Below are 6,645 nucleotides of genomic sequence, written 5' to 3'. Positions count from 1 at the left end.
AGCCCGTGGGGTTAAAATCTTGGCCAGTTTACTTGCAGGTTGATGAACCCCTATGCAAAACCCTTAAAATTGTAAGCACCCATGTCTAAGCACATTGAAGATGAGTGGACAAACGAATTGCTGTCTGCCAAATAGTATCTGATATAGTTATTCCCAGCTCTTCCTCCCATTGCCTCTTTAACCTGTTAGGCCCCAAGCCTGTTTTTCAGGTTTCAGGCTCGAAAATGACATTCCCAAAACAAATGACCATATCTTCCCTTCTAAAAGGTTTAAATAAATAATCTTTTTTCTCAAAGTAATGATAAACCTGTGAGTTGGATGTAGAAAAGACAGAATCAATATAGATGTTTTTTATTTAAAAAAAATTCAGATTGAACATGGTAAAAAACTGTAAATTATAGTGTCCGTCCAAAAAATATTTTGTACTTATAGTGAAAACTAACCTTGGATCATCATCCAAGGTTCTTTTTCACTATAAGTACAACATATTTTTAGTAGACTAAAAGCTTTAGGAATCCAAAGTACAACAGATAATAACCTGTATCAAGATTGATGCAAAACAAGTGGTATTTGACCTTTTTAGACAGATTTAGCAAAAAACCCTCTTCTGGGGCCATTTGGGTGGATTTTCCATATTTCTGGCCCCCCTTGCTCGATTTTGACATGTGACATCTCTTCCTGACCGTTAGAGCCAATAGAATCGAAGGGAAATCGTCCTATAGACTCTCATGTTATGTTGCTGGCATCTCTGCGCATGCAATCTTTCTGCAGAGCGTAGGAATATCCCTGCTCTGATAACTGGAAACGGAAAAGCAGTTTTATTGCTTATGGATTATCAGAACATTTCAAAGGGACACAGACACATTGGATTAACCGATGGATTAACTACACTCTTGTTTTTATCGTTTTAATGCCATTGAAGACCAGTTTTGACCAGACAAAGACCGAGGGAAGCCATGTTAGCGTTTTTGGCTACCTAGCGCCACATGTTTTGATGTAGGTTTTTGTTATGTTTTCCCGCGAATTTGTAATCTTTGAGTGTTGAGGTGGGTACCAATAGATTCTGTGTCTCCTTACGATCATAAACAATATGTTGGATGTGCAGCTAGGATAAGTATTAAGGGTGCTAGGAGTGATTTTCGGTGCAGTAATAGGTTAGCATTTTTCGCTCGGGGCTAATTCAGAGGGTCAGTGTTAGCATTTTCTGTATTTTTTGCAAAAAAAATGAAAAAGATCAATTAGTTTTTTTCTGTTATATGGACATAAAATATTCATAGTTTATTAAATATTAAGGTTCCTTAACGTTGTTTCCTGCAAATTACGCGATTTTGGCCCCGTAACCGGGTCCGTGGGGCTTAAGAGGATAACAGGGACATGTTTTATGACATTTGTTCATGATATTTCTTACAAAATACATTTTTGTAATTTTCTATTTCAAAATACTCCACATTTTACATGATATTTATTACAATTAAGTATTTACTGAATTATTAAGACATTTGATGAAATTGTAAGGACATACAATTACATTTTTATGCAATGTTTTACAAAATACTATGACTGTTTTTAAGATATTTCTTTCGACATATTATAATATGACATATGTTACGGTATTTTAACAACATACTACAATTTGCCCATTTATATATATGTATACATACTATACGATTACATATTTAAGGTTATCTTTGACAACGTACTATAATATGATTTTGTAAGTCATACAAATCACAATGCAGTATGTCGTACAAAATAACCTCAAACTTATACTGTAAAAAGGCATGTATATATTTCTTACATTTCCTTGTGAAAAATGTTGATTTCCAGCCTGACTTCCCCCAGCATTGTCTCTGAGATATTCCCTCAGCGGTGTCTTTAATATCCTTCTCCTCCGTCATGTTATGTAATAATGTGTTGAGACTCTGACACCAGGAAGTTAAATCAGATTTATCTCCTATTTCCAGCTGGACGGGAGACGCATTAACTCTCTTTATTTCACGTCTCTTGATAGTGAACAAAATCTTCTCAGAGTGACGGCACAGCTGTCGGATAAAAGAGACTGATATCCACTTTAATTATCTGGCATGACCAACTGGCAGAAATGACTCTTTATAGGAGATGTAAAGACGTCAATATAAAACTCTGCGTGACGATATCTGACAGCGGGAGACGCTTCTGATGAGCATCTCTTCCAAATCCGACTGACGGGGAATCTGAAGCCAAACAGAGACTCTGGGGTTGAGATGAGAGGCAGCTAATGTACAACAGACAATACTGTGACGTTTATTACATACTTTTTACAACATCAAATAAGGCATTCTGGGATCTTTTTAACAACATTTTTTACAAAAGGAAGGACTTCAAAAAAAAAAGACTTCAGAAATTGGTACTTTTTTCTCCCTAGGAAAGTACCACCTCTCTAGCAGGGATTAAAATGGACCAAAATCTGATCAACTCAAAAAGAGAGAGAATCTTTGTTCCTGAAACTTTCAGAGTCTCTTTCCACAGAGGGGACACATGTTGATGTAGAAGAGACATGAAGAAGAGGGGACACATGTTGATGTAGAAGAGACATGGAGAAGAGGGGACACATGTTGATGTAGAATAGACATGGAGAAAAGGGGACACATGTTGATGTAGAAGAGACATGAAAAATGATAACATTTGAAGATGTTCACTTTCTCCTCTTTACCTGCAGGTTTTGTGTAGAAAGTTTTGAAAGTTACTGACGAACAGGAGGCTTTGAAAAGAATGTGTTTCATAATATAGAGTTTAGTAAAAGGAGTCAGCTCTTTCAACGTTCTGTTCCTTTTGCTTCATCGATCTGTGTCCTGGAACAAAGTCTACTCTCTGCTCGATTCTCTCTGGACTCAAACCCCCTGATCGTCTTTATGCCTTACATCTGCGTTTCTGTCCATTAGCTTCTGCTCCCAGGACCTTTTCTTTAATGTTGTGGTGTCCGGAGGGGGACATCATATCACGTAACACCTCATTACTCCTACGGCTGAGGGGGACGACAGACGGGGTCCAAACAAATCTGACAATTAGACCCAGAAAAGACCCTGATTACAGTGTTTGTGGACCATTAACTTCCACTGCTCGCCCATGTGGAAACTTCCAGAAGAACAGGGGAGATGAGGATGAGGAGGAGGAAGAGGAAGAGGAGGAGGTGTTACTGCAGATCTGCTGTAAGCTAGCAGGCTAGCGTAGCTAACCTAGTCATTTCAGATATAGGCCTACTGACAAAGACTGACAGTTAAGAGACGACTAACTCTGAGACAGTTGTTCAGCTTTATAATCCTGAACGTCTCCGGTCCCAGCTGTCTGCGTCACTCTTTAGTGTCCCCTGGTCTCCCAGCTGTGTGCGTCACTCTTTAGTGTCCCCTGGTCTCCCAGCTGTGTGCGTCACTCTTTAGTGTCCCCTGGTCTCCCAGCTGTGTGCGTCACTCTTTAGTGTCCCCTGGTCTCCCAGCTGTGTGCGTCACTCTTTAGTGTCCCCTGGTCTCCCAGCTGTGTGCGTCCTTCTTTAATGTCCCCTGGTCTCCGTTGTGTTTTGAGCTTCTTCAGCTTGGTTTCTGCAGCTTTTAGTAAACGCTGCACATGTCTCCTCAAGTTGCTGGAGATGTTTCTTCATGTGGAACCTTTGGGTTTTTATATCTGCATCTTTTTCTGAAGCTGCAGCACGTCGTGATCCGTTCTAACTCACAAATATACTTGAATTAGAGTCANTAACCCTCTAATTAGTGCTTATTTATCAATCAATCAATCAATCAATGTTTATTTATATAGCCCAATATCACAAATGTTACATTTGTCTCAGTGGACTTCACAGTTGAAGTCCACTGAGACAAATGTAACATTTGTGATATTGGGCTATATAAATAAACATTGATTGATTGATTGATTGATAAATAAGCACTAATTAGAGGGTTATTGAGGAAAAACTCTCAACTAATGGCTTATTACTTGTAGAATATGGTCATGTAGAATAAGGCATTAATAAGTGTTTAATAATGACTAATAAAGAGCCAATCTACTGCTAATATGCATGTTAATTAACAACTAGTTGATGGTTAATTTGTGTGACTTAATATAAAGTGTTACCAAAATGTCATCTGTGGAAGCCGTAGTACTGTAAAAAGCACAACCAATCATTTTAGCCGGCCCGGCTAAAATAACTGGATGGCCTACCTGCCTGTCAACCTTCCATCTGTGCACAAACTTATCTCGTGACTCCCAACGTAATTTACAGTTTTTATGTTCAATCTGAATTTTCTTTAAAATAAAAAACATCTATATTGATTCTGTCTTTTTCTACATCCAACTCACAGGTTTATCGTTACTTTGAGAACAAAGATTATTAATTTAACCCTTTTTAGAAGGGAAGATATGGTCATTTGTTCTGGGAATGTCATTTTCGAGCCTGAGACCTGAAAAACAGGCTCAGGGTTGAACAGGTTAAGCATGTTACAACTAATGCCATCATTTACCAAATAAGTGAAATGTTTATAACTTTTTTTCTTTGTTTAAGATAGTTTTGGGCAAATGGATTCAAACCAAAGCCCCAGGACATGGGCCAGCAGCTCTAGCTATACGGCGTCCCAAATCTTTAGAACTTTAATACTATTTTTAACCAAAGGTGAAGTATGGACGTTACGGTTACTACTGTAAAATGACTTTTTATAAAAGTCTAAATTGCATGAGTGTTTCTTGAGCTTTATTTTAAAAACTTGACGTGTTTTAATGATAGTATGCGCAGTGCATTAAGAAATAATTCAAACGCTTCATGCAATCATTCTAATTGGGATTCATCTGGATTCACCACTGTGCAATGTTCTTCTTTATTTCATTCAGATTATTTTATTAAAAACATTTTTTTATCTAATTCAAACCTTGGTAATGAAGTAATATATGTTTCCCACTTATCCACATTTCTAAAACTATTTATAAAAATATAGAGTTGGATACTCTGAGGAACAGTTGTCTTCTCTTAAATTCCATTTAATTCTCCTTAACATCTTTCCTCAACCCATCTCAATGAGACATAGGACCTGATTTTTTTTCAACCACAGCCTTAGTTGCTAACTTGCAAAAGTATTCACAAGGGGAAAAGAAAGAGCTATGATAAAGTTCAAAGCATTGCCCGAGAGTTTCCTGCTCTGCCACCAGAAAGTATGGCTAAATAATGAATCCAGAGAGGATGGTTACCTGAAATGCCCTGCTTTGATTTAGCCGTTTGGGAGTGCGTCTGCCTACTGTGGACCCTGAGGTGTGAAGATGGATATCCTTATCCACTGATAGAGGAACAAACCTGCCAGTGGCAAGCACCGCTGTGACAGCGACAAGGCACTGACTCAGCCATTGCCGGAACTGTCAGTCTCTATTTAGAATTAAAGCAGTAATCGATACAGCGAGCGTCGACCCTGCCCCTCACGCTGTGTGCAGCTAAATGGAAGGCTTAGAATCTACTACATTTATTATGTTGAAAAACATCCGTGCTCATTGCATCATGCTCATTAACTTTCACTAAAACTATTCAAGGCTGCTACAATTAGTCCCATAGAGAAAACATTGTTCAGGGGTAGATTTATTACCTGTGCTTCTCTTGAAGAAAAATAACTTGCACTAAAGCAATACAAGTAATTAGGCTGCCAGATGTGATAGTGAAAAGAACAAGCAATTAGTGGTAGGCTGATCAAGTGATAAGTGAAGAAGGGAGACACAATGTGAGGGAGTTAATTGTTCTGGGATAAGAAACACAACATGAACAATAGCTCTATTTGCTACGCTGGATATTCAAAGATTAGTTCTTGCATCATTTTCACTGATGTGCAGGATTGAGAAGGTTACTTTATTTAATAGTGAAGAGAAAAGAAAAGAGAAGAAAGGAACAACAAATAAATATATATCATCAATCAATCAATCAATCAATCAATCAATCAATCAATCAATGTTTATTTATATAGCCCAATATCACAAATGTTACATTCTTCTCAGTGGACTTCACAGTTTGTACAGAATATCAGTATGACAATACGACACCCTCTGTCCTTAGACCCTCACATCGTACAAGGAAAAACTTCCAGAGAAAACCCACAGTTTAAAGGGAAAAATGGGAGAAACCTCAGGGAGAGCAACAGAGGAGGGATCCCTCTCCCAGGACGGACAGACGTGCAATAGATGCCGTGTGTAAATTGAAAAGATAATACATTTGCAACATAGGTAGTCCAAATATTTGTAAATGCATGTGTGTATAATAGGAAGATGAATCCACGAGGATATCCATCCAGGACTTATGATCCAGGACCACAGCCACGACTCAAGATCCAGGACTCACGATCCATGACACAGGACCGCAGGATCATCCATGACTCCGGATCCCGGCGTATATAGACACCAAAAAGAAAGAAATGTTGGGAAGCTGGGTTAATCGGAACATGAGAGTACACAGGTATAGACAGAGAGAAGGAAGAAGTAAGATGTCCCCCGACAAACTAAGCCTATATCAGCAAAACTAGGGGCTGAATCTAATCAGCCCTAACTATAAGCTTTATCAAAAAGGAAGGTCTTAAGCGGAAGGTGAAAACCACCTTAGTCTAAAAAGGTCAAACACAGAGCCTGCCCGTTTCCTGTTGGGATAGCAAA

Source organism: Notothenia coriiceps, unplaced genomic scaffold, assembly GCF_000735185.1.
Source record: "Notothenia coriiceps isolate Sejong01 unplaced genomic scaffold, NC01 NC01_scaffold00012332, whole genome shotgun sequence".
Classification (NCBI taxonomy): Eukaryota; Metazoa; Chordata; class Actinopteri; order Perciformes; family Nototheniidae; genus Notothenia; species Notothenia coriiceps.
This window is presented reverse-complemented; position numbering follows the sequence as displayed.